The sequence below is a fragment of the Cetorhinus maximus genome, chromosome 17, assembly GCF_964194155.1.
Source record: "Cetorhinus maximus chromosome 17, sCetMax3.hap1.1, whole genome shotgun sequence".
NCBI lineage: Eukaryota > Metazoa > Chordata > Chondrichthyes > Lamniformes > Cetorhinidae > Cetorhinus > Cetorhinus maximus.
The window spans coordinates 38,299,051-38,311,426 of record NC_135895.1 but is presented as its reverse complement, the minus strand read 5'-3'; the positions used below and the strand labels follow the sequence as shown (position 1 = coordinate 38,311,426).

General features: G+C 42.3%; 1 long non-coding RNA gene across 2 annotated transcripts in view; it reads left to right on the top strand.

The window, feature by feature from the left end:
• The window catches only part of LOC144692753 (uncharacterized), a 103,668-nt gene extending 94,516 nt beyond the window's left edge, over positions 1-9,152 (top strand). For both annotated transcript variants that reach the window (XR_013579384.1, XR_013579383.1), the window contains exons 2-3: positions 7,290-7,450; positions 8,938-9,152. This is a non-coding gene — a long non-coding RNA (uncharacterized LOC144692753). The remainder of the gene's footprint in view (positions 1-7,289; positions 7,451-8,937) is intronic.
• The last annotated feature ends 3,224 nt before the right edge of the window (positions 9,153-12,376 follow it).

The window sequence follows — 12,376 nt, the reverse complement described above, 5'->3', positions numbered from 1 at the left end:
TCAGCTCTCTCTAGTCCAAAACTGAACACATTCATAATATTAATAGGAGAAAAGAACATAGCATATATTATAACAAAATAATGGGTGTTGTTATGAGCCCATAGAGACAAATAACTTTTAAAAAAGGAGATTAATTCCTTAGCGACCAATGGAAAGAATCGCAGAACAAGATTTCACATTTTAAGATTTTACTATAACAAACAAACTCAAATAAACTTAGATTGAACAGGATTTAACAGGCAATTAATGCACCAAACTAAAGAAAAGATACTTCTGCATCAACTAATTAACGCATTGAAATATACAGTACAAAATGTTTTTACTTTACACGTGTTTCTGGCAGATGAGTAGCAATACTATATTAAGTCCCAAATTAATCCCAGCTTCCAGCAGGCTTACTTCTCATTGCCACACCAGGTCAAATTATCCAGTGCCATTCGAAAATCATTTAACTAAGTCCGATTATTTCAGAACAAATATCCGCCAGCATTGTCTCCCTCAGTGACTCCTTTGAAGTTCCTTAAACCTCAAAAGTCCTTTAGTCTTGTTTCCTTCCTTTCAAACAGAATGCCAACTTTCACAAACATTCTGCTTAGGTGTTAACACAAAACAGTTCACCCTGCTCTTCACAGCAGTAGCTGCTGCTTCCCCATACAGCAGTAAATCCTTTGTCTCACTCTGTGTCTCTCCAGAAAACAGCTGTCCCTTTTTGTGTCAAGGTGTGAAAACTGTTGTTTAGTTTCAATGGGTTTAGGTTTGGGTCTCTTGCCCCGTGACAACCAGATCACATGGCCTGTTTCCAGACAGAGTTAGTAGGATCACCATCCCCCTATTCAGAGCATTCCGTTTCACCTTAAATCAAAGGAAATAATTGAAAACATTACTGTCTTTTAAAGTTCAACAATCATAACTGTATTGACAGAGTTGTTTAAAGTCATGAAAAGTTTTGATAAGATAGAATGGAGAATCTATTTTCATTGATTGGTAAGTCGGTAACTAGAGAGCATAAATTTAAGATTATCACCAATAGAACAAAACAAGCAAGTAAAAGTTTTTGTTCTAGAGAAAGATGTTAGGGCATGGAATAGATATATTGGCCTTACAGTGCATATTCTCCAGCACAGTGGCAACAGTGAAATGTAGTTGGGCCGTGAGAAGAATGAAAGCAAAAGGAGACTCCAGTCAAAGCACTTCCACTTCAATCAGACAGGCCAGCCGCTCGCTGAGGTGGGACTTAAGCCTAAGCGTGGGGCAGAAATCCTCAGAGCATTAAATGACTGTGGGCTGCTGTGATCAGCAGGGATGCATTCCCCACTGACTGTTCAGGTGGTGGGGTGGGAAACACTGCCATCCAAAAAATCTTTCCTGTTGTCTTGTGACCTAATGGCTGTGTCTGTCAATACACAGATGCAGGTGGAGCACTCACAGGTTCCAAAACCCAGAGGATGTTGGCCAAGAGCATCTCAGCAGTCAGACTATGGATCTAAGCAGCCTGCATCAACCTCTGCCTAAGCCAAGGGTTGTAACATGTAGTCATTTTGAGATAAAGGAAAAATAAAAGCTTTGTAGTTGCACAAGGGTATGCTTGTTGTTGTATGAGAAAATGTTGTGCTGGTGAGTTTTTGATTTATAGCTAGGTTGCATAAATATTATCCTCTGGCACCACTTTATCCAATTTTTGGTGCTTGATAACAGGTTGATTTTGAACTTATTTGATGATGAATGGGAAGACATGAATTCATGGGGAGCAATATGGGAGATTGAAGGGGTGCTAGGTTGTTTAAAGGACTGATTACTGTCAATGGCATGGGGGAGTGGGAACTTGAAGAGTGTTTGTTGCATGGGTTTGTGACATGGGTCCACTGGCATAACCCAAGTGAATTATAATTGATAAGGGCATCGTTGGCATCCAGGGCAGCAATGTATGCAGTTAGGGATGCATTTTCCTTATCATCTTCCTCCTTCTCACCATCATCCTCCTGCTCCTCCGAATCCTCCATGGAGGATCTGAGTACTTTGCTTTGTTCCTCCTGCAGGTCCAAGCCTCGGTGCTGCACAATGTTGTGCAGAGTGCAGCAACCACAACCATTTTGGAGACCCTAGCTGATTGTAGGGCACCTCCAGATTTGTCCAGGCATTTGAAGTGCATCTTCAACATGCTGATGGCTTGTTCAATCATACGTCCTGTAGTCATATGGCACTTATTGCATAGCTGCTGTGCTTCTTTAATTGGGTTTCTGACTGTTGAAATCAGCTAAGTTTGAAGTGGGTATGTCTTGCCTCTTAGCAGCCATTGCTTAAGTGAACTTGCAGGTCCAGAGTCATCAGGGGGTTTAGACTGCTGCAAGATGAAAGCTTCATGGCAGCTCCTGAGGAGTATTGAGTGTACCTGTAAAACTACTTTTGTGGTTGCACATCAGCTGCACATTGATAGGTTGATAATTAATCCCAAGTGATGTGGGATACCTGAACTCCCACCCACATGCAGCCAGTGACACGCTGCACCTGTCTAGCCAGAGCTGCAAACCCAAGCGCCCTTTCATTCTGACCCCTGACTGGCACATCGCAGGCAAAGTTGGCATAGATTTTCAAGGTAGTGATCTTCAAAAATATGAAAGGGTTCAATAGCATAGATACAGAGAAGGTGTTTCCATTTGCAAGCAAGGGTAGAACTAGGGACCACAAATATAAGATAGGCACTAATAAATCCAATATGGAATTCAGGAGAAATTTCTTTATCCACATAGAATGGACTCATTACCAGTTAGAATAATTGAGGAGAATAGCATAGTTGCACTTAAGGGGAAACTAGATAGATATACACTTGAGGGAGAAAGGAATCAAAGATGAGTTTTAATGAAGAGGGGTGGGAGGGGGACTTGTGTGCAGCGTAAACACCACATGGGCCAGTTGGTATGGATGGCCTGTTTCTGTGCTGTACATTCTATGTAATTCTATGTTTGACATCAATAATGTTGGAGCTAGCTCTCTGCTGCACAAACACTGCGATTACTCTGGATCATACTGTGAAGCTGTTATGTCTTTCTGTGTCAAAATAAATCTAGCTGATGAAATGGCATCCCTTTTCCAGACTCAGGAGTGGAAAGTGGAAAGCATTGGAAAGTTAGAAGAACAAGCTATAATACAGGGATAAAATCAAATTATTAACCATGTTTTTAACTTGAAGCTGAAGGATTGATTTCATGTTTCATTTTCCATTCTCTTGCAGCTTATGATATCAAGGAGCATGTAATCCATTATTTTTCACTTTAGCTTTAGTTATAATTCAGTGTAAAAATAGATACATACACATATTACTGTCAAGTTATTCCGATATCATTTTTATACAAAATACATCTCAATAGTTGAGGACATCAGGCCAACAATGGCTTTGTCTGTGATTTTTCATTATAGTGAATATATGAATTAGTACCATATTTTCCTTTTGAAGTTGATAACACTCAAAAGATATTGCCTGTACTTTTTGAGATATTTTCACCAAAATTGTCAATATTTGTTCTCTTACATACTGATCAGTAAAGTTCAAATGAAGCTACTTTGTTCTGAATCGTTTTTTGCACTAAAACCTGTCAAACATTTAGATTCAAATATTACCACTTTCTATCAGTGGTAAGTATATGAATCAAACTTAAGCAAATTCTGTTTTGATGGCTATTTCCATGAAATAATATTGTATAGTCGTTGTCTAATTTCTAAAGTTTAGAAGTAGACATCATGCTTTAAGTTTGAAAAAGAAACATTCTGTCAAAGCTTGTCATCTTGCACTGATCAGGACAGATGCAAGAACACCAACTTTCAACGGGAACAACAATTTGTACTGCATGACAAAAGGGTGCTAATTGGTTGGCAAGTTGACTCTGATTGGTTCAGTCGTTGTCATGGGGAATGCACTAGGGAGTAATTGTCCCCATGTGTTTGTTTAATTGAAAAATGTGCAAAGCCTGGACATGTTCTTTTTGCTTGCAGAGGACAGAGCCCTATATATGAATATATGTGGCTCCAAGCCAGCATAAGTGAGCCACATTGCTAATAATCTTAAACTGGCTGTTAGTGTAATTCTTAGCACAATTAGGATTGGTTAATAATTGCTGTCCAATCGCAGAATCATGTCTAATGTTGCATACTACATTCCGAGTTTTGCAAGCAGGGGCTGGTTGAGTACAATCAGTACTCTGCCTGCTGCAAATAGCCAAAGGGATACGCTGTTTGATATGATCCATCAGTCATTGGGACATATGACCAATATATCTGGCATCACACTGGCGCTGAAATTCATATACCACATTACTCACTTATGTGATAGGCATGGGGGAATAATTGTTCCCTGGTGCATTTTGGCAGCGAGGATAGGGAGAGGTGATATAGACTCAATGGCATGGTTCCAAAGAGTGTGCAGGAACAGAGGGACCTGGGGATTCATGTGCATAGATCTTTGAAGGTGGCAGGAATTATTGAGAGCTTTGCTAGCAAAGCATATGGTACCTTGGGCTTCATAAATAGAGGTATTAAGTAAAAGCAGGGAAACAATGTTGAACCTTTGTAAAGTTCTGGTTAAGTTACAACTAGAGTATTGCATCCAGTTGTGCTCACCACACCTTAGGAAGGATGTGAGGGCCCTTGAGATGGCCCTGAGGAAATTTGGCAGAATGGTTCCAGGGATCAGGGATTTAAGCTACAAGTTAGGTTTGAGAAATTGGGTTGTTCTCCATGGAGCAAAGGAGATTTTAGGGAAGATTTGGGAGAGTTGTAGAACATTATAACAGGTTAGATAAGGTACACAAAGAAAAACTGTTCTCATTAGCCAATCGTACAAGGACTTGGGAACAAAGGTTTAAGGTTTTGGGCAAGAGATACAGGGAGATGTGCGGAAGAACTTCTTTTATGCACTGAGTGATAATGACCTGGAACTGACTGTCTATGAGGGTAGTGAAAGCAGAGACAATCAATGGTTTGAATAGGAAATTGATTGGAACTTGAGGGAAATAAACTTGCACAGATATGGCAGTAGAAAGTGGACTGGATTGCTCTACAGAGAGCCAGCATGGACTTGCTGGGCCAAATGGCCTCTTTCTGTGTCATAGTGACTCTATGGTAGAATCATTCCAGATTTGCACTAAGTGTGGTAGCGGGCAGGAAAAAGGACGTTTTACCCGCCAGCCGCAATGGCAGCTTTTTTACAATGTGTTGTCCCAATCCCACCTCATTAATCATCCATTCCCAGGAAATACGCCATTTCACTGGCAGGTGGCCTCCAATTTGCCCACCACAGTGTCACCTCGCCGATTCCTCATGCCTGGCGCCATATTTAAAATGCAATCACACGCACACCTCTCAGTGCTTCCAGTCCAGGACTGCTGCCCCCAGATTCAGTAACGTGTCCCTGAAATGCCTTTTGGATGCCTTGAAGGCCCACCATGATATCCTCTAGCCCAGCTCTGGCCACAGGAAAGGCAGCAACATTACTAATCTGGCTTGGGAGGCGGTGGCAGCAGTGGTCAGTGCCAACACCTTGCAAAAGAGGACAGCGACCCCGTGCCAAAAGAGGATGAATGATCTCCTCTGTTTCACCAGGTTAAGTCACTCCTCTCATCACTCTCAACTCACACGCTCACAAACTCATCACACATCCACAGGGATCTCAATAACTGCCAGTTCAAGGGACATCATCATTCAGTCTCCAACACACACCTTCAGTGTCCTCATCCTGTTCATGTCACCACTCACCACCCAAACATGCCAGGCATACTTATCATCTGGGCTGGCAGGCATCCTGCTTATTCTCCCACCATCTGTCGTCATGCAGGAGCAGCTGGCACACAACAAAAGGGAGATCTTAGACTGGTGGAGAAATGCCTGAAATCAAGGTCCTCACAGACTTTGAAAACAGAGTCATCCAGCTGGCTGGCAAAGATCTGGACCATTCCTGTGCTAACGATGAGGTCGGGGTGCTCAACAAGTGAGGATCCAGCAGTGCAACATCGATCAGGCAACCATGCTGTGAATGATGCATCCTGCTTCACAGGCCACTGCCATGCACTAATTATCTTTGCTTGCTTTTGCAGGCACATCTGGGAAACAGCCGAGGGGGTTCATGATCCAGGTCCGCGACACAAGCCCTGAACACACCTCAGAAGAGGAATCTGATGAAACCGTCATTGAAGACCCGTCACAGCGCTCACCCACACCCTCCAACAGTGCAGTGGCACACGCCTTGGAAGGACCAAGTTTTAGAGTAGCCTTGGGGTCACAATGTGGTGAACACATCGCACTGTCTGTTCACACTTTCTGATCCACAGTAGGTGGCGGCAGGGACTTCCCAGGTTTCTGGCATTCGGAACACTGCTGGAGACCAGAAATCTGCTGAGTCCAAGTCAGATGGTGAGCCTCTGGAATCGGTCATACCTCAGTTACTGGAGCTGCAAAGGCAAGCTCGGGAACATCAGGAAGGGATGTCTGCTGCACTCATCAGATTTTAAGGCACAATGGAGGAGACTGTCCACCTTCAGTCTGAAGTGATAGCACTGTTATGTCAACGCACCGAGGTCAACACTGGTAGGATGGCAGCCGCCATGGAGACCTTGGTCCAGGAAGTCGCTCCTACACTGCTGCATGGGCTCAACTCCATTGCTGATGCCATAGTTGGCCTCCAACAGTGTGAACATGAATGTAAACCTTCATTTTGATATATAGAAATAAGAAGTCAATAAAATATAAATTCTATGAACAAAAAGAGTGAAAATGCCTGTCCAATTAAATGCCTGACAGCCTATTTTTTTTCTCTTGGTGAAAAGATTTGATGTAAGGTGAATAAAACAAGTACTTCTGTACTTTGTGTTGGAAACTACTGAAATTTAGCAGGTGAAAACAATTACAGTATTCATCAGTAGATTGTTTACCCATTATTCTTCAAAGATGACTGTTTTATATTCAACTTCCTATTGGTTACACATTATTGCTTTTCACGGTTTCCTTGTTATTTTAAGGAGGTCATAAAGAGTTTTCTACAAAGCAACATCGTCACATTATCTTTGTATCTTACATATTTGAATTTGAGATTGACAGTAGATGGAGACTATTTCATTGGGCTATTTTAGAATATATAATTTAAATTCTGAAGGCAGAATTGGACTTTTACAATAATTGCAAGTTGATAAGAGCCAAAATAAAATGTGAAATATTTTGTCGGACTTAATGTGGCTCCATACCTACAACAGAAATGAAAATCTCAAGGCTGGAAAAGTTCATATGGTATTTTTTTTTTCCTGCAGGGTGCCCAACAGGCTTAACGTACATAGGTGCACTTCACCTGTAAGACAACCAGCCATGTGATTTTCTTGCTGTGAGCTATTTTAATGGCCCAGGTTTGCATCTAGTGTGGGCCCACCTCCTGGATACAGCTTCTGATATGATGCAGGACAGGAAGCAAGAGGTGAGTTCCCGCTACAGAATACCTAGTCTTCATAGCCAGAGTATTTATCTGCCTAGTCATAAAGTTAAGTTTCTGGTCAATGATGATACTCCCCACCCCCATCCCACAATAGGTTCGGGGAAGGTGGGAAGTGGTGTTCTACAGGGATCGGTACTGGGATCACTGTTGGTCATCATTTACATAAATGATTTGTACTTGAGAACTGCAAGTACTTTACAAAAATTTGGTGACAATATGAAATTGGGGGCAATAGTCAATACAAAGGAAAACTGTGGTAAAATACAAGAAGATATTAATGAACCTGCAGAATGGGTATGTGAATGGAAAATTAATTTAATAAATTAAGTCAGAGGTCGTACACTTTGTTAGGAGGAATAAGAAAACCACCTGCCCCTTGGAAAATAAGCAGGAGAAATTTGTTTACATAGCACCACTTCTAGTAGTGCTATGTAGATTTAGGTTGATTCCCGGGGGCAGGCTGTACAGCTATTTGCATGGCTGTGGATCCTCTTTCTACAAAAGAGAAGACTGAGAGGGTAACCCGATAGAAATCTCTCAAATTATAAAGGGGTTTAATGGAATAAACTTAGGAAAGATGTTTTGACTTGCTGGGTCTCCGAAACTGGGAACCATAATCATAATCATTATACAATAATCAATTGAGGAATTCAGGAGAAACTTCTTTGCTCAGAAAGTGGTGAAAATATGGAACTCGTTAATACGTGGATTAATTGCAGTGGACAGTGTAGATGCATTGAAGGTGAAGCTAGGCAAGTACAAAGGGAAAAAGGTATAGGAGTATACATTGATAGGATAAGATGAAGTAAGGTGGGAGGTGGCTAGAGTGGAGCATAATGAAGGCTAGTTCGCTGGGGCGAATGACCAGTTTCTGTTCAGTAAATTCTATGTAATTCTAAGTAACTAAGCCATCCAGGCTTGTGAGTGAACTCCAAATAGTCTCCTGAATCAAGTGAAAGGAAAGTTAAATACAAATCTGCAGCCATTATCATTAGGTCTTGACCAATCTGAAGTCCAGAAAAAAATGAAGGATTAATTAACTATTGATTGTATAGGAAGATGTTACTAGCATGCACAAGCGCTGTGAAGAAAAGAATAACATACTTTAATAGCAGTATACTGAGAGTAGAGTTCTTTTTCATGGCTAAACTAAACAGTTTTAGATAGAATTTTTTTTCTTTGGGTGGGGTGGGGATAAAGAAGGGAAACCTGGCAGGACCACCAGTCAGTTGATTGCTGACAGGGGCCACACAGAAGTGAAAACCCAAACCAGCTGCGGTGACAGGCATGGTCAATAAGAGGCAAAGGTGAAAATGTGAAAATATCCAAAGAAAAACGTTGATTACAAATTCTTTGCTGAGTTTTAGTATTTGCTGCACAATTGCTGCTTAAGCTCGTCTGAAAAGGCAGTTTGGAAACTTCTTCATCTTTTCTTCATATGTGGCTCTTTTCTATTTTCCATCACACAGTAATCAAAAGGAGCAAAGACTTTGAAGTGCTTCCAAATGAAAATGCTAAAAGGCCCAATTCTTTCCAGCTGCCTGACCAACTCTGGCGATCATTAACCAAGCAAGCTAATTTGAGTTAATATTTATCAAATGCATAGTTTGAAATTGAGATCTCGGTAAAAGATATAAACTTCTAATGTATAAATAAACCAAAGTGAAACTTTTAAAAAAGACAATTATTTTTGTTCAAGAGAAAGAACTCTCTTGTTTGCTTTGACTTACCTGCAATAGTTTGTTTTTAAAATTAAGCAGTGAAATCACAGATACAACCCTGTTGTATCAGAGTTTAGAACAATGAAACAAGGGCTTTACTGCCTTTCGAGTTTTCCCTGTTGTTGCAATTATTTGGGGTTCCTGCATTGTGTATTATTCTATTAGTGAAAGCACAGTCTACTCCCAGTGGCCCATTCCTACTTGTACCAGCCATTAGGGAACATGCGAGGGGTCTGTAAGCTGACTCAGCATTAGGCTTTCCCTTTCTGGGATGAAGATACTTGCTTTCAGCAATAATATCAAGAATTCATTATATTTTAAGGGAATCATTAGTCTGCTTCATGGTCTTAATTGAAACTTGCAAAGTTGGGAATCTGATAACAAACAACCATTTCTTTCTCTTAATGTGCTTGGTGGTGCAACTCTGAAAGATATCCTTCTCATTGTTATGGATCATAATGGAATGCACTGCCTGAAAGTGTGGTGGAAGCATCTTCAGAAATGATTTTCAAAATGGAATTGGATAAGTACTTGAAGGGGAAAAGTTTGCAGGACTATGGGGAAAAAGCACAGAGTGTGGTTAATTGAATAGCTCTTTCAACAAGCTGGCACATGCACGATGGGCAGAATGGCCTTTTTCTGTGTTGTATCATACTACAATGCTTGGGCCACGACATTTGATAAGGTCAGAAAATTGGCGCGAGGATCGCAATGTGCAATTAACCCAAGCTCATTGCTTCTGATGCAGATAGCACTCCACCCCGGTGGGCTCAATATCATGAGAGATTATCACCAATTAAAGCTTGCCTACAGCTACTTAAAGCTAGTCTGCAGCATTTAAAAGGGATTTGCATTCTGGTTGCAGGAAGTACCTAAACAGGTTGCAGAAGGAAGTGTGAGAAAAAACACTAAGTTATGGCACAACATGGGAGGCAGTGAGCTCCAAAATGTTCCAGTGCTGTACTGGAGGCCATGGTCGAGGAGGTGCAGAAGAGGAGTGATTGTCATCTCTCTGTAGAGGGCCAGGAGGCCCCACAGTCAAACTCTCAGAAAGCAGTGGAAGCAGATAACCATAGTGGTCAACACCAGGAATCAAGCCCTGAGGGTCTGAATGTTGTATCGCAAAAAGTTCAATGACGTCACAACTGGTCAGTAAATTCATCTTCAAATAACATATCCTACCAGCTGCACCACGAGCCTCACATACTGCTCAATTAATCACACCCCCATCACTCATCTACCAAAAATCTGTATCAATCATGGCTCATATCTAACATTCACAGCTTCATCTCACCCTCACACACTTAGCAATGCTGGAAGCCTCACTTCCACATATCACAGCTGACACACACTGCCGACTATTCAACGAGGCATATTACCCAAACATATTGCACCACACTCACTGATACACTCCCCCCTCTCTTGCAGGACAAGGTGGCACGTAACCACAGGCAGTAACACCTAAATGGCGCAAAACAAGTGTGTCTACATATCCTTACTCCTGTGGAGGAGACGGTGGTCATCATCATTGAAATGGCCATGATTGAGTGTGGTCATTGGTGGAACTGAAACCAAAGATGACAGTATGCTCATATCCAATCTTTCTTCTCCCACTCCGCTTCACTCTTATCCCACAATCACTGCTGATTTGCAAGCTGCAGGTAGTCTAAGCATATGCCTTTTGCTTTCTCTCTCTCCCCTCTCCATAGCCCTTCCTATTGCGTTTTTTTTCTTTTTAGACACCCAAGAACTAAAAGCTGGCCAGGAGGTGCTGGAAGAGAAGGAGGTGGAAGAGCAGGAAGACAGTGATGAAGAAGAAAAGCCAATACTCACTCTCATAGCTGCAGCCACCAGCTCAGATATTGACATTGTCTGAGCTTTAGAGGGTAGCTTGGAGGTGGGATCTGCATGTGGTGAGGCATCAGCCATGATCAGCCTGCAGCCAGGATAGTGCTCAAGGGTTGTGCAGGTGCCAGCTTGCTTGAGGACAAGGCCACTCACAGATTCTGTTGCAAGAGACTCAGATGAACACCTCAATCGGGCAGCCTGCAAAAATGGCTGATTAGTGTGTTCACTGAAATGCTTGGCACATTGGCAGACCTACCAGAGAGCTTGTCAAGGATCATGGAGTAGGATTTTGAGCAGAACTTGGAGTTCATCCTTTCTATATGGAAGTGGTTGCCAAATGCATGAAGACACTTGTGGGACCAACCATGAAGCAGCAACTTACAGCTGATGTCTCAGCTTCCATTGTAGCACGAGCAAATGTTAGTCTGCATCTGACGGTTGCAGTGTAAGCTCAGCTTGTGTCATGTAGGCTCAGATTGCTGCCACACAATCTTGACTGCCGCTATCACAGCTTCAAATATCAGTATGAAATGGGGTTGGCAAGGTCTCAAGGCAGTTCAGCAATCTGCCCTCTAACACATTGCTGGAAATGCTGAGGTGCTGCTTGTCAGAATAGCAATGGCTTCATGGAATCTGCTGTTACCTCTTGAGGTGACAGCATTTGTCCTCCCACCACTGCCACTTTGCCAGTACCCTTGCTGTTCCCCTGTTAGCTTTCCAGCCAGACTAATGCTGCCCAGACTGAGATGTGCAGTCAGCAGCTAGGCCTTCTCAACCCAGAGCTTCTTAATGTCATCCTGCAAGGCCACCTGCAGTCTCCTCCACGCTGAAATTCAAAAGTCTTCCACCAGCCACGCTACAGCCACTGTGGTAGCATTCGCAGGAGCACTAGTACAGGCAAAGGCACATGGAAGGCAAGCACTCAGGGAATGCACAGAAGTGGTCAACTGTCTTTCATTCGGAATATTGGATGGTTTGATTTACAAAATTGGTTGGGGTTTTTTTTGGCTTTTATTTCAGCATTTTGGCCAAGAGAATTCCATGACAGTCAGTGAAGGAGGGAAAGGAGGAATGGGATTGATGGTGAATGTGGAATTGGGGTGCATTCACTGGCACCACATTAATATAAACCAATCGTGGACAAGCGAGCCAGAAAAGGGATGGGTTGATTACTTCCTCCCTGCTTCTTCCTCCTCCTCTTCCACCTTATCCTCCTCCTCTTCCTCAGGTGTCAACATATACCTGTTATATTGTGTCACGGACAGAGTTTATGGCCGGAATCTTCTGTTCTGGAGTCCATAAGTTTGGTGGTGGACACGGAAGTGGAAGTGGAAGTGAT